Raw genomic sequence first — 22,769 nt, 5'->3', positions numbered from 1 at the left:
GCAATGCCAGAGGGAAACACTATGACACGGCAATGGGCACCTCTTTGAACTGGAGTTAGGCAGAGTTACTGCTGAGTTTTCCCTAACATAAAATCTAAGGCAAACCAGGGAGGCCTGGTTTCGTCTACAGCCCCAAATGCCCACAAGTATTGCCAATACCTGTGGGAATTTTAGGGGAAATCAAGTGAATGTTAAGAAGTTTAGCAACATTTCTTGAGGGTTCTGCACATTTCTAGAATTAAGGCAAGAGGGGAGGGGGAAGTGCTTTAAAAGTGACGACCCCTTCCCCAGTTAAAAAGGAAGTAAGAGAAGTGGGGAAAACCCACACCCATCCTGCAGCACCTCTCTCTCTCTCTCGTTTCCTCCTGAGGCTTCGGATGCATTCCCAAAGCACCCTTCCTGCCTCCGCCATTCTGCCTTGTTGAGCGGCGGGCCGGCCTGCTTTGGGGCCGGCCTCTGCAACCAGTGTCCCAAAGCCTGGAGTCATTCACCAAAGAGAGCCCAGCCCTGGCCGGTTCCAACTCGTGCTGCCTATACCTGGTGTGTCCCTCACTGCTCTGAGAGGGAAGTGAAGTGGAGAAGGGGCAGTGGTGGATGGGATGCGAAAACCATTCAGCAGTGGTGAGTCTCCTCCCCCTTTTGGGGGGGGCGGGGCGGGGGGAGACACCTGTATTCCTTTCAGAGATGGTGTCAGCCACTCAATTCCAAAAACTGTTTTTATCTGGTTGAGGTTTTATATTGTATTTTATATGATGGTTTCATACTGTTGTTTTATACTTTGAATGTTTTAAATTTTTGTGAACAGCCCAGAGAGCTCCGGCTATTGGGCGGTATAGAAATGTAATAAATACATAAATAAATAAATACGGAAGATAAAAGGTCTAGATTCACGCAGGCACACCCCAGACTGACCAGGAAGCGCAAAGTACTCTGCACATGCCCAGAGAAGCATCACCAATGTTATGATTTAAAAACACAAATTTGTTGGGAAGTAAATCACACTGATTTCAATAAGACAAACCCCCGAGTAAGTGCGCTGAAGACTGTATTGCACATAGAGTCCCCGTCAAGAGTCCCCAGTCCCGGCAGAATGCCCTGGGAGAGGCGCCCTGCATGTGCTCAAGGCCACCGTGTCCTTTCCTTCCTGCACGTGTTCCAAATCGGGCTCCGCGTCCCTTGACCCTCACAGGAACCTAGGCAGCTGCCTTCGCCTGAGACAGGCCCCAGACCGCCCCGCCCTTACCAGCCCTGCTTGGAGAGGCCCGGGATTGAACCCGCGACCTTCTGCTTGCAAAGTAGGGCCACGCCCACTGAGCTACGGCCTACCCCCTCCAACCCAGGCTCAGTGATAAAAGAAGCAGCACTCTGCACATGCTCCAAGCCGGCAGCGTTTATTTTTCTGTATGTCCTTTAGGGCGGCGTCACTCCCTCCCTGAGCACTCTGCACGTGCTTATAGGTTCTGGCTGCCTCGCCATTCGTTCACGGGTTCTCAGCCCGGGGCGTCGTGGGCTGTCGCGGGCATCCCGAGCAGGGCCTCGCCCTCGCGCTGTCTGCTGGCGGAGCCCAGCCGCCCGGTTCCTCCAAGCGCCGGCTCGGCCCGGTGGCTTTCGCCGGGGAGGCAGGCAGGCAGGCGGGCGGGCGGGCGGGGGACGCGCCCGCACGGTTCCCCCCGCGCCGCGCGGAGCAGCCCGCCGCGCGCGCCCGCCCTCCCCGCGGCGCTTTGCCCGCCCGGCCGGCCGCCTGTCCGGCTTTGTCAACGCCTCCCGGTCCAGCCAGCAGGACGCCCTTGTGCGGCGGGCTCCGAGCGCCTCCTGTGGCCGGCTCGGCGCTGCCCTCGGGGCGCCCGCCCGCCTGCCCGCGGCCCCTTCCCCGCGCGCCGCCCTTGCCCCAGCAGCGCCGCATCCCGTCCCGCGCCCGCCCCGCCCCATCCCATCCCCCGAGGGCCCCCCCAGCGCGTCCTTGCGCGCTGCGCCCCGGGCGACGGCGAGGGGAAAGGAGGCGGCGGCGGCGGCGGCTCTAACAGGTGGGATCCCGCGGCGAGGGGGCGGAGGACTGGAGGCAGGCGAGCAGGCACGGGCGGGGGCAAAGGAGGCAGCGGCGGCGGCGGCGGCAGCAGGAGGAGGGGACGAGCCGAGCCACCGCCTGCCAGGCGAGCGGGTGTCAGCGCCACAGGAGCGGCTGCTGCTGCTGGCTGCCTGGCTGACGCCGCGTCCCCGAGCGCCGCTGTCCCGGCCGGCCGGCCGGCCGCCTGCCCGCCCGCCCGCCTCCCGTGCGCCTCCGTCCCGCTCGCCGCCGCGGCTCCTGCCCTGCTCGCCAGCCGGGCTCCTCCCTTCCTCACTCCCTCCCTGCCCGCCCGCCTTGCCTTGCCTGCCCGCCCGCCTGCGCCAGGCAGGGCGCAGCGGCGCTCGCTCGCTCCTTCTGGGTCCGGGACAGGGGCTCCCTCGCCCGCCCGCTCGCCATGCCGAAACCGCCGCCCCCGCTGCTGCTGCGTTCCGCCAGCGGGAGCCGCCCCGGGGACAGCGAGCTGGGCCGGCAGTTCCGGGACTGGTGCCTGCGCACCTACGGCGACTCGGCCAAGACCAAGACGGTGACCCGGAGCAAGTACCAGCGCATCGCCGAGGTGCTGCAGGGGGGAGCCGGCGGCGGCGGCGGCGGGGGCGGCGGCGGCGAGAAAGGCAAGTTCCAGTTCTGGGTGCGCTCCAAGGGCTTCCGCCTGGGCAACGGCACCCGGGAGTCGCCGGCCGCGGCGGCGAAGATGGCTCAAGTGGTGGTCTATGTGCCGGTGAAAACGGGAACGGTTAGTGCGCCCCGCGCCTGTCTGTCCGTCCGTCCGTCCATGTGCCGTGTCTCTGTGTCCCCTCCGCCCTGGGCCCCGGCACTGCATTGCCCCGGGTGGGTCGGGGCTGTCCCCAGCAGCAGCAGCAGCGCCGCCGCCCCCGTCCCGCGCCGCCTGGCCAGGAGGGTGCGCGGGTTCCAGCCGGACGCCCCCCCCCCACCGCCCCCGCATGAGGCTGTTCGGGCTGGGGGGCAGCGAAGGGGCGAGAAACGTGGGTGTGGGGTAGGGGACCCGCCCCTCCCCTCTTAGCAAACGCTCCCCTCTGCTCCCGCAGGACGGTCCCCACCAAGGTGAGGACCCCCCCAATCCCCCAGTTTCATGAGGTCATTTTGGGTGGGAGCGAAGGCACGAGAAAGAGTGGGAGGTGCCCTCCTGCCCCCCCCCACTCTTCCCAGCCCGGTAGCAAGATGAGCGCGTGTCTCGTCTCCCTCCTCCCCCCCCCCCGGTCTCCAAATGTCCCACTTCCTTGAGCTCAGCAGGAGGGGGCGATGGGGGGGGGAGGAATCGGCTGCCGGGCTCCCCTTCACTCGGGGCAGCTCCGCGCACATCTCCGCCCACCGCGTCTGGCTGGCTGCCCCCCCCCCTCATGGCACCGAAATTTGGGCAACTCCTGCCCCCCCCCAATCCCCGAGCTCAGGGTAGACGCGAAGGGCGCGGGGAGCCTAGATAACTCCCTCCATCCCCCCGCGCCCCAGCCGGCCGGCCGGCCGGTCATGTGGGGCACGCGGGCTGGCGCGCCTCCACTTGCTTCCCCGGGGCTGGCGGCGCCGCCTCCTGGCTCCTTGTCCCGCGCCGCCTCGCAGGAGGCGGGGAGGAGAACGGCGCCCCGCCCCCGCCCGCCCCCCTTCGCTCCGCCGTTTGCGGGGGGGGGCGGCCAAGGGCAGCGCCAGGGGGCACCGGGCCGCCGCCGCCTCCTCCTCCTCCGCCCCCTCTCCACAGCGCGCCGGGCAGGGCGCAGGTTGCAGCGCGGCTGGCGGTGCCGCCTCCGCTGCCTGCCTCCGCCGGCGCCGCCTCCTGCTGCCCGTCCCGCCGCGCCGCTGCCTCGCCTGCAGCCCCGCTTGGCAGCAGCGCCCGGAGGAGGCCGGCCCTCATTGTTCCGCGCCGCGCCGGCTGCAGAGGCGAGCCCGGAGGAGGAGGCGGAGGAGGCAGAGCAGCAGCGGGAGGAGCAGGGCGCCGCCGCCGCCGCGCCGCCCGCCAAGCCTCCACACCCCCTTCGCCTCGCCTCGCCTCAGCCCCAGCAGGCGGCCGGCCCGGCGGAGGAGCAGCCAGCCGAGCCGCCCCCCTGCCGCCGCCGCCGCGCCTCCGTCCCAGCCTCATTGTTCTGCTGCTGGGCGGCCTTGGAACGGACCGACCCCCCGGAGCCCAGCCCAGCGCTCGGCCGCATCCCAACCCATTTAAACTTTCCGCCCGCTGCAAGCGCGGGGGGTGGGGTGGGGGTCAGACGTGGCAGTTTGCATGTGCCCCCCACCCCGCGCCCCTTGGCATCCATCCTTTCCCCTCTCCCCAGCTGGCTGTGCCAGGGTGGGGTTGGGCACACTGGGAAAGAGGGGTGGGGGTGGTTTTCTCCAGCTCGCTCTCCAGCAAGCATCCCCCGCCTGCCTGCCCTCCCTCCCCCCCCCCCACCGTCCTTTGCACCATCTGCCCAGGAGATTGGGCGCTTGGCAGACAATTGGTCGAGGTGGCCTTGCCGGAAAAGTGCACGTGTGTGTGTGTGTGTGTGTGTGTGTGTGTGTGTGAAAGAGAGCGAGCGAGCGAGAGAGCGCGTGCCTCTCCCCCCTCCCCACCCGCCCCAGGAAGGAGGCACCGGCTTAGCATTGCTGCTGCTGCTCAGCTCAAGGGTTAGCAAGGAGAATGTTCCACATGCAGGGATGAAAAGTGTCTTGCATTGGAGAAGCAGGAGGATGCCTTATTTATTTCACACACACACACACACACACACACACACACACACACACACGCGGTCCCCTGTTCTCCGGAGGGTGCGGGAGGGTGTTCCCAGTGAGGGGGCTGTGCAGGGCAGCCCATCTGTGGCAAATGGCTCCAGAGACCAGGCTCTCGCTCCCATCTGGCTCCCTTATTAGGGGGAGGGGGTCATTCATGTCTCTCTCTTCCCCTCCAGGATGCACTGAGTTTTGGGGGCTTTTAATATTTTGATGCGAGTGCTCTGCTGGAGGTTTTTTGTGGGTTTGTTGGGTTGCTTCCGTTAAAGGGGTAAAACAACCCCACGGCCACGCAGTGTTCTTATCTTCTCCCTGTGCCCAAATTGTGCAAATGTGCAAATCCACCCACCCACCCAAAGCACCATCACTGCTTTGCTTGTTTTCAGCCTTGCTTGCAACGTCCTGCTTTTCCAACCAAATGAGCCACTCACTGGCTTGGGGACTCCCGAGAGGCTCGCCCCGTTTCCCTCCCTAGAGCTTGCTGTGAGACTGTGTAATTGCACGCACACTCACGCGCGTGAGCACGCCCTTATCCTGCCGCCATGTCGTTTGGGACACCCAAATCTAAGTCTGCTTTGCACAGTGACGAGCAGAAACCAGCCCACCCTGTGTGCCAGAGCGAGCGAGTGGAGTCCCTGGGCCCCGTATTTGCTTCTCTGTCTTGCAGGATACACACTACCCACTTCGACTTTTCTAAAATCAACAAGCCCAGCCGTGGCCTCTTGGGGTTCAGAGGAGTTGCTAGAGGAACAGACGAGCCCATTTAATTCCCAGAGATTGCAGCGCCTGCAAGCCGGTAGACAGGGAAGCGAGGAGGGGAAAAAGCAACTCAAAATGGCCCCTGCCCCCTTGATCGCCTCGCCATCTGCATGGCCTTAAACCCACCTGGCCAGTTTTTCTGCTGCCCACATGGCTTCCAAGTGCCTTTCTCCCAATATTTGTTTTTATAGTTGTTGTTGTTTGCTTTTGACATAACCTCCGTGTTAGTCAGAGGGCACATACCTATCTTTGCCTGTCTTTATGGAATAGTTTGCATAGGTAAAGGAGCCATTTCTGTTTAGGTAGCTGTCCCGTGCAGGGGAGCTCCCACGTACGGCCATTCCCTTTTCCTCCCCTTAATAAACGCTGGGCACCATTCACACGCTCTCCTGCATAAGCGCCAGAGGCCCCTTTTTCATGGAACCAGGGTTTGGAAAACCCAGGTTTGTTGTGATGTGTGAACTGGGCCACTGAGATGTCTCGGGGGTGTGTGTGTGTGTGTGGCACAGCTCTCGTTTATTTCAGTGAAGCTGCTGCAAGGGTGTTGTGCTCTCTACACCCCCCAAACCTGCCATGCACCTGTGCCCCCCCAATCATCTGATGTTCAAAGCATCTAGAAGTTATTCTGCCCCCCCCCCCCCGCCCTCCTTCAGCAGCTTAAATGTCCGCATCATAGGGTCTGGAGAGCAATGTTCTCATAATATACCCCCCCCCCTTTATGATACTTCCTACCGAGAAAATGGTTCCTTTGAAAAGGGGGCACTTTTGTGACTCTCCTGCCCTGAGGTCTTGTGGTTGGTCATGCAATCATGCTAGTAGTGTCTAGCTTTCGATGCTGGCCCTGCAAATGGACGGGGGGGGGAGAGGGGGAAGGAGACGCAGCAACACCCTTTCCCTTGTGTTCTTGCTCCTTCAAGGTTTGGCTCTTTAGGGGCGGTCATGATTCTGCTGCTGGGTTTGGCCCTCCTTCTCCTCCTTCTCCTCGGGCTCCTCTGTGATGGAGGCGCCTTCCGACCTGTCCCACCCCCCACCCCCCCTGGCAAAAAATGCCTGTAGCCCTGCAAGGTGTCCATGCTGGATGGTGGCTGTGGGGTGCCCCACTCTGTCACCTGTTGCTCGGGGGTGCCTGCGTTGCCTTTTGCTTCCTGGGGCTGCAAAGACAGGGGGGTCTGTGAGGGCAAAGCGCTGTTGAGATGCCGCTAACTGGGGCAATTAGCTCTGCCAATTAGTAGCACAAGCGGTAGCCATGTGCAGGAGGTTGCTATGGAGCTTTCTCTCTCCCCCCCCCCCCCGTGCTTTGTGGCTTTGCCGTGGGGTAGTCCGTTCCCACCGTCGCCCAGGGAAAGGCCACGTTACTCCAGGGCTGGTGCCCGGAGCGACGGCCCTTCGGTTTTGCAGACAAAGGGGCAGAAATTCAGGCGGGGCTGCTGTGCCAGGAGGGCTCTCCGCAGAGGTGCTGCACGGTGCCTGCAGGTTGTCACCAGAAAGAGGAGGTCCAGAGAGAGAGAGGAGGGGGGCAGAGGAAAGTGCGCGGGGGACCCGGTGGTCACGGCGGCGGCGGCAAGGATAAGGTCTTCCCTGCTAATGACCGCTCCGGCTGGACTTGCAGGCCAAGGAAGCCTCTGCGTGTGCTTGGGGCAGGCCTCTTTCTGCGGGGCAGAAAACCCGTCTCCGGGTGGGGGTTTTTTTCTCTCCAGCCCAGGACGGCTCCTTCCTGCTTGTCCTGGCCTAACTTTCCCCTTGCCCTCCCCAGGCCGAGTGGGCCCTAATCAGCTTCAGGTGGATTGGGCCGCTGCTGGCTGGCAGCTTTCCGCGTCTGGCTGAGCGCTGGGGGCAGCAGATGGCCATGCTTTCGGAGAGAAGGGCGGGACAGGCAGCCGGGGCTGTGTCTGGCACTGAAGCTCCGTGGACGGAGGGCTCCAAGAGCTTTAAACAAAGGCCTGGTCAGGCCTGGAGCCGGCTTCCCCTCCCACCCCGTCTGTGTGCACAGGATCTGGGGCTGGGGGGTGGGGTGGGGGGCTGGGCAGCCCTGAGTCACTCTTCAGCCGGTGCGTCTTCGTGTCCCGAAAGAGAGGCAAGCGGCATTCTGTTCAGGACACCCTCCGTCCCGGGAGCTTTTCTGCTAAAATCCCAGCTGTGTAGAAACCGGCTGGAGCTACTCACGTTAGATGGAAGTGCTCTCTGTGTGCTCAGAGGTACTCTCTCCCCGTCCTCACAGGCTGGTCCCTGGTACTGCTAGTTGATTTTGCACAATTTAGGGCTGAACTCTTTATTTATTGTTCGTTTGTTATTTAGTTATTTTCACATTTCTATAACTCCTGATAGCTGAAACGCTCTGGGCAGTTCACAAGCCTTAAAAACAACAACAGGAAATACGATAGCATGCCTTATATTTTCATAATGATACCATCTTACAATCCTTGGCTCGAATGAAGCCCTCTTGTAGTTGCTCAGAGGCACTGTTGTTACGCTGACACAGATCGCAGAGCTAAGCATGGCTCAAATTCAGCTCTACCTTCACAAATCCAACGTTTTTGCCATTCAAGCCGCTGTTGTGAATTAGGGTAAACCAGGGTGGGTGTTGTAGAGCAGAAACTAGCTTTTGAAAACCTTGGCTCCGTTATTTGGACGGCTGGTGGTTTCATTTCTGGACTCCTTTTACAAGCTCGCTCTTCTTAACGGGTGGGTCTCTGAAATCTTCAGTGTTTCCTGGGGAAGAGCCCTCCCCCGATGCGGTCTTCCCTTCCCCCACCCCAAGCCTCTCACCTGAGCATTCACTGCCCGAATAGCCAGCGTGCCTGTGCTCTTTCTGGATCGATGCTATATTTCACCTGGCGTGTGCGATGTCAGCTTGTCACGGTTATAGAACACAGACCGGCCTAGCAGGAGGGATTCATATTTCCAGCAGCCTGTGATGCAAGCTTGCAGGGTGAGTCAAACTGGACTGCAAGATGAGACACGGCCAGGGCCTGGCTTCTGGGTGTTGAGCAGCCTTCGGTGATTGTGCACTGGACTCACGGTTTCTTGCTCCCTCTCGTCTTCCTGGCTCCAGAGCTCTCCTCAAGTGGGGTGGGGGTGGGCTCAGGCCAGCTGCCAAAATTATACTGATGGGGGGGGGGAGCTAAGGAAATATGTGGCAGGGTGGGAAGAGATCGTAAATCAGTGCAAAGGTACAAAAACCAAAATATATGTAGTCGTTTACAGTGTTTAATAAGGAATTACATATTAATTTTTCATTGCTAGTCAGCAATTAGTTTTACGGAGGACCTCATTGAGAAGGGGCTGAAAAGTGGTGGGTCAAGGAGTTGGGGACCCTGCCCCTTATTCCTGCAAAGTGGAATGACGATGACTCCCATGTGGTCATTCTACATCTCTTTCTCTCTCTCTCTTTCCTTTGGGTTGTCAAATTGGAGGTGAAGGGGTAGAGCTGATTCTCCTCAATGGACTGGATTTGCCTTGGGGCTCCAGTTGCTAACCTCTTGGGTAAAGACTTTTTTTAAAAAAGAAGTCACTTCCAAGGAAGGGGCTTGGAATATCTGGCCAGGGTGGGTAAGGAGGGATGTGCGAAATGGCTCAGTCTGGAGCCATTGCACAACCAGGATGATCAGGGGTCTGGAAACAAAGCCCTATGAAGAGAGACTGAAAGAACTGGGCAGGTTTAGCCTGGAGGAGAGAAGATGGAGGGGAGACATGATAGCACTCTTCAAATTCTTGAAAGGTTGTCACACAGAGGAGGGCCAGGATCTCTTCTCGATCCTCCCAGAGTGCAGGACACGGAATAACGGGCCCAAGTTAAAGGAAGCCAGATTCCAGCTGGACATCAGGAAAAACTTCCTGACTGTTAGAGCAGTACGACAATGGAATCAGTTACCTAGGGAGGTTGTGGTCTCTCCCAGACTAGAGGCCTTCAAGAGGCAGCTGGACAACCCTCTATCAGGGATGCTTTAGGGTGGGTTCCTGCATTGAGCAGGGGGTTGGACTCGATGGCCTTGTAGGCCCCTTCCAACTCTACTATTCTATAATTCTATGATTCTTTCCCTGGAGGTAAAGCACAGGATCTCTCTCTAGAAGGACAGGTGCGTTCTTCAGAATGAAAAACAACAGAATGAAATTTAATAGGGATAAATGCCAAGTTCTACATCTAGGAAATAGAAACCAAATGCACAGTTAATTTATTTATTTATTTATTACATTTCTATACCGCCCAATAGCTGGAGCTCTCTGGGCGGTACACAAAAATTAAAAACATTCAAAGTATAAAACAACAGTATAAAACCATAATATAAAATACAATATAAAAGTTACAAGATGGGGGATACTTGGCTCAGCAATACTACAAACGAGAAGGATCTTGGAGTTGTTGTAGATCATAAGCTGAATATGAGCCAACAGTGCGATATGGCTGCAAGAGTGGCAAATGCTATTTTGGGCTGCATTACTAGAAGTATAGCTTCCAAATCACGTGAGGTAGTGGTTCCTCTCTATTCGGCCCTGGTTAGGCCTCATCTTGAGTATTGCGTCCAGTTCTGGGCTCCACAATTCAAGAATGACGCAGACAAGCTGGAGCATGTTCAGAGGAGGGCAACCAGGATGATCAGGGGTCTGGAAACAAAGCCCTATGAAGAGAGACTGAAAGAACTGGGCATGTTTAGCCTGGAGAAGAGAAGATTGAGGGGAGACATGATCGCACTCTTCAAATACTTAAAAGGTTGTCACACAGAGGAGGGCCAGGATCTCTTCTCGATCCTCCCAGAGTGCAGGACACGGAATAACGGGCTCCAGTTACAGGAAGTTAGACATCAGGAAAAACTTCCTGACTGTTAGAGCAGTACGACAATGGAACCAGCTACCTAGGGAGGTTTTGGGCTATCCCACAATAGAGGCCTTCAAGAGGCAGCTGGACAACCATCTGTCAAGTATTCTTTAGGGTGGATTCCTGCATTGAGCAGGGGGTTGGACTCGATGGCCTTATAGGCCCCTTCCAACTCTACTATTCTATGATTCTAGGATTCTACAGTGTTAATAGTGCAACAATTATAGTTGTGAAACCAAGGAAGCTGGGTTCCTCATAGCAGAGTATCTACCCCTCTCATACAATTTGTGCTTTGGCTCAGGAACATTTTAGAAAACAAGGAATATGAGTGTTGCATTACTACTCCTATGTAATGTACCAGTAAATTAAACACAAAACACACAGACCATAATAAACAAAGAGAAGTACAATGTGGATGGATTGCTCTGAGTAGCAAAGTTGCTGTTAACACCTGTAAATATTTCCCAGTTACAACTCAGGGCATATTTATTTATTTATTATTGCATTTATACCCCACGTTTTTTCCTCCAAGGAACCCAAGGTGGCATACATAATCTAGTCAAATAATACCAGAGCAGAGCAGAGCAAATGAAAAATAAGACAGCGTAGTGAAGAGGGAGCAAGACGGAGTTGGGATTTTTATGAATGCAGAGCTAAGCCTGCCAGAAGATGAGTAAAGGTGTCTTTCCTTAGAACAGGTAACTTAGGGAACAGAAAAGGTTTTTCTGTTCTGCTTATACATAGAATTCTTAATTATTCCTAAATCATCCAGGTTGTACGCTTATTGGACTTGCTTTTTTAGTAACCTCCAAAGTTGTATAGCCTTTTTATTGCTCTACTCTTAAATACTCTTAAACATCCCCATTGGAGTTTATTGAGCAGGTTTTTTTGAGCTGGCAGCTGTCTGTCTTGAATATCCAGGCTGTAATTTTAAGAATCTTCTTTTCCCCCACTCTATTGATGATGATGATGATGATAGGGTGATGTGTGTGTGCGTGTTCTTCTGCCAGAGGAAATGGGACATAGCTCATTAACAGTGAGAGAAGACTTGCTTTGCATGTATAACATCTAAGGCCTTAGCTAGACCTAACGTAGGGTGACCATATGAAAAGGAGGACAGGGCTCCTGTATCTTTAACAGTTGTATTGAAAAGGGAATTTCAGCAGGTGTCATTTGTATATAAGGAGAACCTGGTGAAATTTCCTCTTCTTCACCACAGTTAAAGCTGCAGGAGCCCTGCCCTCTTTTAAATCTGGTCACTCTAGTATAGCTCCTGCAGCTTTAACTGTGATGATGAAGAGGGAATTTCACCAGGTTCTCCATATATACAAATGACACCTGCTGAAATTCCCTTTTCTATGCAACTGTTAAAAATACAGGAGCCCTGTCCTCCTTTTCATATGGTCACCCTACCTAAGGTTTATCCCAGGATCATTCCGAGGTCGTCCCTGCCTGCTCCCGGGATATCCTGTGTGTCATTTACATGAACAGGGATGACCCCGGGACGATCCCAGGATAAACCTTTGGTCTAGCTAAGGCCTAAGGTGCGGTGTGGGGCATATCCAGTTAAACTGATGTTGAAAAGGTCCTGGAGTTGAAATTGAGTTTTCCCACCCCCAGACCCTGAGCTGGCCCCTCCCCACACCAGAATTTGTTGTTAGCTTGGAGACAGGCTGGAGAATGACGGGAGTTGTACTGTAGGAGTTTTTTTCGGTCTGAACATGCATAGGATTGTACCCTTGTTCCAGAGGGCTAAGAACATTTTCTTTTGGGCAAGTTAGTTGGAAGAACTTTGGATTCATGTTCAGAACCTAGTTGCCATCTCTTGAGATCAGGATGGAATTTCCCCTCCGTATGTGGGGAGAAAAGGATTTCATATATCAGGAGCCAGCAAAAAACTTTGTCCATCCAATCAGTGGCTTTCCAGATTTCCAGATACCAACCTCATTTATTTTCGACCCTGTAATGTTGCTGTATGCTATTTCTGTTCCTGTTTAGCGTATGGTTGGGCTTATTTGCTTGATCCGCCTCTTTAGTTGTACAAGGCCATTTTTTAATTGAGCAAGCTCACTTGGCACAGGGCCCCTACTCTCTGCTTCTGATGCACAAGAACCAAGATTTGGGAGGAGAACGTCATCTGCCAATGCACATTAATGGTTGGGCTGGATTGGGGTGCCGGGCACTGAGGATCCCACGATAGAGAAGAGGGTTGAAAGAGATGATCTTTGAGTCTGTTGCATTTCCTCCAGGATATGTTAGTCCTGCAGCTTTTTAAGGCACTAGCTTTTTTTAAAGCACTAGCTTTTACTATCCTTAGCGGTCAAGAGAAAGCAATTGGCTTCTACCCTGGCCTTAGTAACCCTTTATCAGGTCAGTCAGGGGACAAACAAGAAGGGTCAACTCCATTCCATTTGCACCATCTATTCAGATAGTAGAAATCATCCTTGGTGCAGCCTGTGGGATGTTTAGCTGCCCCGTCTCAGTGCTCCATTTACTAGTTAAGCTGCCTATTTGCAAATCAAACATCTCACATTTTCTCAGGGTTGTGTTTTTGAAATACATACGTAAATATTTCCAATTAAGGGTAGTGTTAGGCCGGATTGGCAATTAAAAACAAGAATTGCAACTAGCTTTCCCCCCCTTTTTATTACTTTTTCTGATGGAGACGCTCAACTCGAGGGACCTTCGGATGGTTCTCAGCAGGGCTCTTCTTAGGTTATATTCTTGGGCCTTTTGATCAGTGAATCATAGAATCAAAGAATAGCAGAGTTGGAAGGGGCCTACAAGGCCATCGAGTCCAATCCCCTGCTCAAGGCAGGAATCCACCCTAAAACATCCCTGTCCAGCTGCCTCTTGAAGGCCTCTAGTGTGGGAGAGCCCACAACCTCCCTAGGGAACTGGTTCCATTGTCGTACTGCTCTAACAGTCAGGAAATTTTTTCTGATGTCCAGCTGGAATCTGGCTTCCTTTAACTTGAGCCCGTTATTCGGTGTCCTGCACTCTGGGAGGATCGAGAAGAGATCCTGGACCTCCTCTGTGTGACAACCTTTTAAGTATTTGAAGAGTGCTATCATGTCTCCCCTCAATCTTCTCTTCTCCAGGCTAAACCTGCCCAGTTCTTACAGTCTCTCTTCATAGGGCTTTCTTTCTAGACCTCTGATCATCCTGGTTGCCCTTTTCTGAACACGCTCCAGCTTGTCTGCGTCCTTCTTGAATTGTGGAGCCCAGAACTGGAAGCAATATTCTAGATGAGGCCTAACCAGGGCCGAATAGAGAGGAACCAGTACCTCACGTGACATCAGGAAAAACCTCCTCAGAGCAGTACGACAATGGAACCAATTACCTAGGGAGGTTGTGGGCTCTCCTACACTAGAGTCATTCAAGAGGCAGCTGGACAACCATCTGTCAGGGATGCTTTAGGTTGGATTCCTGCCCTGAGCAGGGGGGGTGGACTCGATGGCCTTATAGGCTCCTTCCAACTCTACTATTCTATGATTCTGTGTTTTTTCTATAATAGTAAAACAATCTGAGGGGCACGATCCTGCTCACCCCACTGAGATCAGCCAAAGGGACCTTGTTCCATGTCCTACCACCATGTGAACTATGGTTGGTAGGTGTGAACAAGAGGCTCTTCTTGGCCGTGGTGCCTGGATTTTGAAAGCCTTTGGGTTTTTGGAGGCTAGTGAGGACAGCTTCACTTAAAGGGCCCTTCACTTTGAAGGCCTCTATGCCACCTAACCAGTTCGCGATTGTCGGCCTTTTTTGGCTTGTTTTGCTCCTCTGCCGTTCTTACCTCATTTGAAACACCTCGTTTGAAACTCCTTTCCTAAGGGCTTCCCAGCAGTAAGGCCAGTACGGTGTTTTGGTCCTGCGCTTTTGCCTCTGACCGCGCCCATCCCTGAAATGTGCCTTCCCCTGAAAGCCTATCTGAAATTGTCTTAACATTTCCTCTCTGGACAACAGATGCCTGGGAACCTCCAAAGTTGGATGGAGGGTTCTTTGCTCCTGCTCTGATTAAAATAAACTTGAACAAGCTGATTAATGAGATTGCATGAGACATAGACAGATGAGCATTGTTAAAGTTGAGTTTATGGGGTAAAGTTAATACACTAAAAATGAATCTCATAACTTACATTGTTTATGTTATGTGTGGGATTCCTCTATTTCTACCTGGCAAATATTTTTGAAAACTCAATGCTTTGGTTTATAGATTTTTCTGGGGTTCTTCCCCACCATTATTATCTTTGAAATGGATGAGGCTTCTAATTAAAGAAAGTGGGTTTGGTTTTACAGACCTTGCTTTATATCATCAGGCCTACCTGTTGACTTGCACTAAATTTTGGTCTTCTCTAGTTCGATTAGATTTTCTACCCTGGTCAGTTCTGGAATTCTTCTATTTGGACCTTCTTCCCAAATGGATGACACTAGGCTCTTGACATATATTAGAATAGATACCCACACACACACACAATTTTGGCTGCTAGAGAGGTGTGGCGTATAATACGACTTTATGGGTAAATCCAGATTAAAAAATTGGAAAGAAAATGTTTTTGTGGAGGACATGGATGGATTGGATGATTAGTGGGTTCAGATGATGAGTTTTTGTTGTTTTCTAAATTACGAGCCAAATATAATTTACCCATTATGGCTGAGTGGCAACATTTGCAATTGCAACACTTGCTGGAATATGTTTATTTTATTTTTATTATTTTTAACATATTTATACTGCCCAACAGCCAAGGCTTTTTTTGGCAGTTTACAATTAAAACCATGACATACAAACATCAAGATTTAAAACTTAAAAACTTAAAAATATCATATAAAACCAGAATAAGCTACAGTCCAGGGAAAGATATGTTTTCAGGAGGTGTTTGAAGGATGTTCCATTTTCTTTCTCCTGAATTTCATGAAGGAGGGTCTTCTCTTTGCTGAAGGTTTGGTCCGGTCGCTTTTACAGCTTCAGAACCACAATTTTTGTTGGAAACACTAAAAGTGGCTGAACAGACATAGAATCATAGAATAGTAGAGTTGGAAGGGGCCTATAAACCCATCGAGTCCAACCCCCTGCTCAGTGCAGGAATCCATCCTAAAGCACATATCAAGCCATGATCCATGTATATAAATATGGATCGTGTTCAGAGGAGGGCAACCAGGATGATCAGGGGTCTGGAAACAAAGCCCTATGAAGAGAGACTGAAAGAACTGGGTATGTTTAGCCTGGAGAAGAGAAGGCTGAGGGGAGACATGAGAGCACTCTTCAGATATTTATTTATTTATTTATTTATTACATTTTTATACCGCCCAATAGCCGAAGCTCTCTGGGCGGTTCACAAAAACTAAAACCACAATAAAACAACCAACAGGTTAAAAGCACAAATACAAAATACCGTATAAAAAGCACAACCGGGATAAAACCACGCAGCAAAATTGATATAAGATTAAAATGCAGAGTTAAAACAGTACAATTTAAATTTAAGTTAAAATTAAATGTTAAAATACTGAGTGAATAAAAAGGTCCTCAGCTGGCGACTAAAGGAGTACAGTGTAGGCGCCAGGCGGACCTCTCTGGGGACCTCATTCTCAACCGGGGTGCCACAGCGGAGAAAGCCCTCCTCCGAGTAGCCACCTGCCTGACTTCCTTTGGCAGGGGCTCACGGAGAAGGACCCCTGAGGATGATCTTAAGGTCCGGGCAGGGACATATGGGAGGAGGCGTTCCTTCAAATAACCTGGCCCCAAACCGTTTAGGGCTTTAAAGGTTTTATATACTTAAAAGATTGTCACACAGAGGAGGGCCAGGATCTCTTCTCAATCCTCCCAGAGTGCAGGACACAGAATAACGGGCCCAAGTTAAAGGAAGCCAGATTCCAGCTGGACATCAGGAAATACTTCCTGACTGTTAGAGCAGTACGATAACGGAATCAGTTACCTAGGGAGGTTGTGGGCTCTCCCACACTAGAGGCCTTCAAGAGGCAGCTGGACAACCATCTGTCAGGGATGCTTTAGGGTGGATTCCTGCATTGAGCAGGGGGTTGGACTTGATGGCCTTGTAGGTCCCTTCCAACTCTGCTATTCTATGATTCTATGAAATGCTTGGTATCAGTAAATAAATATGATACTCAGAGTCTAAGACAGGAATGGAATAGAAAATTGGAGCATCCTATTTTGTCTTATCAATGGATTGTTTTTTTAGCATCTGTGCCTGAAGTTTCTTTGGATCTTTGGGTACTCCTTGTTCAGCAAAAAAAATCTTGTTTGGTGTTTATTGGACTCCACAACACCTCTTTAACGGGGGCTTGTCTAATTTGCATAATTGTTGGAAATGTAATGTATTTAATGCTGTTTTTATTCATAAGATTTGGCAATGCCCAATAGCCACCTCCTTTTGGGAGAGGGTCATAATACGGATAAACTTTGTATTGGAATGATGCACGCATGTCCTTCTAAACTATTTACTGGTTTCTTGGAAGTTAATTAACGGTCGACCCGAATGGATTTTCTGAGCCCTTATAACAGCCCAAAGTCTGATATTATTACGTTGGAAGGATACATGTTCACTTCCCATAATGCAGTGGACTGAGGACTTAACAAAGCTATCAAATCAAATCAAATATGTTTATTAGGCAACCTGTGTAAGTTTTAGTCATAATTACAGTAAAAGGAGGGAGAGAGAGAAAAAACACACATTTCAAATCAACATTTGAAGTGGTGATATATAGGCGCCACTTGCAACTGGATAAATTCATGGATATTTGGTCTACTTTTCACAATTTGTTTTCTATTTTGTTTTGTTAAATGCACAGTTTTTTAACGGTTTTTAATGCTTTATGTGTGTATATTCTGTGTTTTAGAATTTTAAATTTTGTATACTTGTTTTTATCTCAATTTTAGAATTTCTGTAAACCGCCCAGAGATCTCTTGCTATGGGGGCAGTATATAAGTGTAATAAATAAATAAATAAATGGAAAATAATAATAATAATAATAATAACAATAATAATAAATAACATGGGATTCAGGGGTCAGTGGGAACTGGAACCCAGGCCTCCCTGGGCCTAGTAACTGCTACACCACGCTGCCTGTTTTTTTGTTTTGTTTTTTAATAATAATAACAATAATAATAACAATAATTATTTATTTATTTATTTATTACCCGCCTCTCCCTCTGTATCAAGGCAGAGAACAACACCAAACACAAAATAATACTTAAAATTAATGCGATGTTGCAGCCGCCTTATCCAACCTGGCACTCTCCAGATGTGTTGGACTGCGGCTCCCAGAATCTTATAACGGCCGGGGGATTCTGGGAGTCGTAGTCCAACACATCTGGAGGGTTCCAGGTTGGGGAAGGCTGTGCTTAGAGTGGCGTAGAATAGGCTACGGCGCGTAGGAAGGCTCCCTCCGCGTTCCGTGGTTCCATTTCTCTGCGCCTGGGACGTCCGTGGCAAAGTCTCCCCGATACAGGACCGTTGTTCACCTAACGACGAGAAACCTCCGTTGCGAGGAGAGGCTGCAGCGTGTGCCCTAGAACCAGCTCTGCCTCCCAGTTGCTTCCTTTGTCTCGCTTTCTGAGGCCTCCCTCCTCCTCCTCCTCCTCCTCCTCCTCCGCGCTGCTGCAGGCATCGCGCCTTTTGTTGCTGAGATGCCAAGGATGGGCAGCGATGCCATTCCGCGCCCCCATGCAGCATCTCCCTCCGCAGCCGAGGCCGCCTCCGCCCGGCTTCCCCCCTTTTGCGCAGGAAGGCTCTAAAGGTGCTTCACTTCATTTCGTTTATTTTTCTCCCCTCTCTCCTTTCCCCGAACAAGCACCAGCGTGATCCCTCTGGGACCTCTCCTCTCCCCTAACTGGAGGTGTGCGGCTCCACGGCGGGGCCCAGCTGGCAGCACGGCAGCACTGTTGCTGCCTTCCCTCCCGTTACCTGCACCGGCGCCCGCACCCCACGCACCCCCCCCCCTTTGGCTCCAGCAAAAGCCCTTGAGCTGGTGGCGGTGACAAAGGTCAGGCTGGCCTGGGAAGCACAGCCCTGTCTCTTAGCAACCGGATCGGGCCTCTGAGCCTTGTGCGGGACATGGAGCATCCGTCACACGCTGCTGCCGCCACCGCTGCTGCACCAGGAAAACGCTGACGATGAAGTGGGTGGAGGGGAGGGATCAGGCCGGCCCCGCTTTCCTCTCCCCCCAGCCTTTCAGGCACTTAAAGATGTTCAGGCGTTTCTAACGCGGAGTTGTCTGCCTGAGTCCTAATCAAAGCTGCCGTTTAATTGCTTTTTTCTTGCCTGTCCTGCCTCTTCAAGGTGAAGAGACAGAAGCCTGTTGGCTGGCCGGCCGGCCGGCGGGCCACGGGAGGCCTCGTGCTGGCTACCTGGAGAGGAGCAGTCTTGCATTATTGATGCCTCTGTTCCTGGAGGGAGGCGGCCTGCGTCTTTCCAGAAAGCCACCGCCGGGCTGCCCGGTTTGCCCTCTGACCTCTCCTGCCCTCTGTGCTCGGTTTCCCAACCTCTTGGCCAGCCCCCAAACCGTTTACTCCGCTCGGGGGTGTGGGTGTGTGTGCGCCTGGGCAAGGGGTGCTGGCCCCCCAGCCATCAAAGCCTGCGTTTTAAAATCTGCGCACTTTTATTTATTTTTTTAAAATCCCTTGCTTCAGCCTTCTAATTAATAACCCAGCAATTGGTCCCGCTGGAGTCTCGGCTTCTGTTTGTACAAAAGTATAACCTGTCGCCTGCCAACTTTTTTCCCCGGGGGTGGGGTGGAGGGGGAGGGAGGGAGGGAGGGAGGGAGTAGGGCAGATGGCTGGAACTCCTCTCTGCCATTTTGGAACAACTTCTCTCTTCCTTGAAGCTCTTCCTTTCAAAACAGTTTATGTTTCATTGCTCAGATACACGTAACTTTATTAATTACACGCCAAAGTTTCCTGAAAAATTTCCTGGCCTTTTAAAGTCCAAACCATAAAACAAGCTTTCACAAAAAATCACAATAAACAAAAGAGAAAAATCTTCACCAAAACAGACTCTTAAGTTCCCAGCCCATTCCCAGCAGATCCTCAGCTACTGAAAGATGAGGCATGCCAGAGAGACTTCCATTTGGGATTACAATATTTTCTCCTGGTCTCTTATCCCTTGAAGCAGGTGCAGGGATGCCAGAAATTCAACAGGTGCCGTATTTTTGCTCACTGTGTGGACGCAGTGTTTAAAATTAGGGTGACCCTATGAAAAGGAGGACAGGGCTCCTGTATCTTTAACAGTTGTATTGAAAAGGAAATTTCAGCAGGTGTCATTTGTATATATGGGGAACCTGGTGAAATGTCCTCTTCATCACAACAGTTAAAGCTGCAGGTGCCCTGCCCTCTTTTAAATCTGGTCACTCTAGTATAGCTCCTGCAGCTTTAACTGTTGTGTTGAAGAGGGAATTTCACTAGGTTCTCCATATATACAAATTTATTTATTTATTTATTTATTTATTACATTTCTATACCGCTAATAGCCGGAGCTCTCTGGGCGGTTCACAAATGACACCTGCTGAAATTCCGTTTTCTATGCAACTGTTAAAGATGCAGGAGCCCAATCCAACACATTTGAAAAGACACTGGATTTTAAGGCCACTTTACTGAGTTTCAGGGCTGAGCCGGGATTTGAACTGGAGGTTCCCAAGTACACCCTCACCTGCCCTTTGTGTCCGTTGCACCAACCCTGCTTCCAAGGAAGGAGAGCCCCCGTCACCTCTTGGAGGCCACTTTGCTGATGTTTGAAACCCATGAGAAGTGTGCCAGCTCCCCTGCCTTTATGATTTGTGGCTTGCATGCGCTGTACATACCAACCAGACTAGCATCCTGGCCTAAATATGGTTATGTACGCAAGGCCTCCCCCCACCCCCAGGGCAGGAAATGGGGTTTCTGACTTCCTCTCCACCGCTAACTGACCTCTTTCTCCAGTCTAGATCACACTGCTCTTAAAAGTCACAGGAGGGGGCCAGGCCAAGTGTTTCTTTCCCCCCTCCCGTTTTAACTGATCAGTTGGCAACCCTTTTACATGCCACGCGCAGGGAAGCTGTGGGGAGGGAGGAAAGCAGGAAATACCCACCCAACCCCCACTGTGGCCTATTCCTCATTGAACTACTTTCACCTCTCCCCAGGGCGAGAGCTCTAGTGTTTCCTAACTCCGACAAAGCCGCTAAAGAAATGTTGCCCTTCATTTAAAATTACTATCCAGGCATCTGATCGGAGTGCATTGCCTTCTCACAGCTGTGCTATTTTAGTTTATAGTCGCTTTTGAGTTTGTAGGGAAGATTAACATAAACTAGACCGAATGCCTATTTAGTCCAGCTTCCATAGTGACCAACCACGTGCCTTTTTGAGGGCAAAAGCCCTTTCTCACCGTGGTTCCCCAGAAATCCAGAAAGTAGGACATTGCTATCCTGTCTAGAAGCCATTGCTGGAGTTTCTGCTCTGACCCAGTACACCGATACAGCTGCCATGATTAAAGAGGCATCGGTCTGGGAACTTCAGCCAGCCATTTCCCTAAAGCAAGCTTTAGGTTTGCTTTAGGCCCAAAGTGGGTACATTCAGTCACTTGCAATTGTGCATTAATCTCCCTGCAAGCAAGTGGCTTGTGTTGGCTTCTGCTGATAGAGCTGTGAACCAATTAGAGATTTTTAATCAACGAACTTCTCTGGCTTTTAGCTGATTGATTGATTAATTGGATTTAAAATGTATGTATTGGAGAAACTCGGTGAAGGTTAGGAAGCACCTTTACTCTTTAAGGTTCATGCTGCTTCTATTTATTTATTTTGGGCTGACAAATACAGCTGATCCTCTGGAATTCCTGGCCCTGCAACAAACTCAATCCATCCTTTTTTTAGAGCGTGTCGAAAACGCACCGCCTAAGGTGTCACGCCTGCCCCTGAAAGGCCAGCCATATGAAAAAAGGGAATATAAAATTGATACAGTATTATTATTTTATTATTATTTATTATTTATTTATTTATATAGCACCATCAATGTACATGGTGCTGTACAGAGTAAAACAATACAATAGCAAAACCCTGCCGCATAGGCTTACATTCTAATAAAATCATAATAAAACAATAAGAAGGGGGAGAGAATGCACCAAACAGGCACAGGGGAGAGTAAAACTAACAGTATAAAAGTCAGATCAAAATCAAGTTTTAAAAGCTTTAGAAAAAAGAAGATAAAGAAGATAAAAATTGTATGCCACTTCCAAACGGTGCTCGGGGGGGGGGGTGTTCATGGCACTGAATTGGTGTTGCTCTGCTGCCAAACCCCATGGTTTCGCTGGAGCGGGGTGGCGGAAAGTTATCTTACTTATTTGTTTGTTTATTTATCGTATTTCTATACCGCCCAATAGCCGAAGCTCTCTAGGTGGTTCACAAAAATTAAAACCATTGAAAGTATAAAACAACAGTATAAAAACATGATAGAAAATAGAATCCTAGAATAGCAGAGCTGGAAGGGGCCTTCAAGGCCATCGAGTCCAACCCCCTGCTCAATGCAGGAATCCACCCTAAAGCATCCCTGACAGAGGCCACCACCTCCCTAGGTCATGGGTCCCATTGTCATACTGCTCTAACTGTCAGGAAGTTTTTCCTGATGTCCAGCTGGAATCTGGCTTCCTTTAACTTGAGCCCGTTATTCCGTGTCCTGCACCCTGGGAGGATCGAGAAGGATATAACATAATACAATATAATATATAATACAATATAAAAGCGCAACCAGGAAAAAATCAGCAGCAGTGCAGAAATACAAATTTAAAATACATTCGGAAGGAGGCAGTGCGGCTCTCCAGCAGCCATTAGGCTTTCTGGTCCCGGCTCTCGCCCTCCCACGGCTTCCGGCAACCAATAGCAAGTTGCCTTCCGCCCGGGAACACCCCCTGGAGAAGCGCACGAGAGAGAACAGACAGGGAAGAGCCATGCTGGACTCGCTTGGGCAGGAAAAGTCAGGCTAAGTCCCCAGCATCTTTGGCTCTTTGCTCCGTAGTGGCTGTACTGTAAATCAGTGGCTGCATCGTTGATGCAGCATGGATTTGAAGCCATCACTGGGGCAAAGACAACGTAAACACAACCCCCCGGGTGTGAACTTTGGCTGCTCTCCTTGGGGAAGGGAATTTTTTGGTTGTGGTGCTGGGAGGAAGCTTCTGTCCAAACTTCACACCTGTGAAGAGGTCCCTTCCAGGAGATCCCTTAGGGGAGACTTCGCCCACCTGGTGCCCTGGGCCCCATGCTGGCTAGGAATGATGGGAGTTGTAATCTGACACACCTTGAGGGCGCCAGGTTGGGGAGGGCAGATTTAGGGAGACAATTCTGCCTGCAAGAATTATGGAATTTTGAGATCAGGCATTATAAAAGGTAATTCAATATCTCATGTATGGTATTTTTACGGTGACAACGTATGAATATTTATGTCTGTTA

The sequence above is a fragment of the Elgaria multicarinata genome, chromosome 1, assembly GCF_023053635.1.
Source record: "Elgaria multicarinata webbii isolate HBS135686 ecotype San Diego chromosome 1, rElgMul1.1.pri, whole genome shotgun sequence".
Classification (NCBI taxonomy): Eukaryota; Metazoa; Chordata; class Lepidosauria; order Squamata; family Anguidae; genus Elgaria; species Elgaria multicarinata.
The sequence above is the reverse complement of the archived record's forward strand: the minus strand, read 5'-3'. Positions refer to the sequence as shown.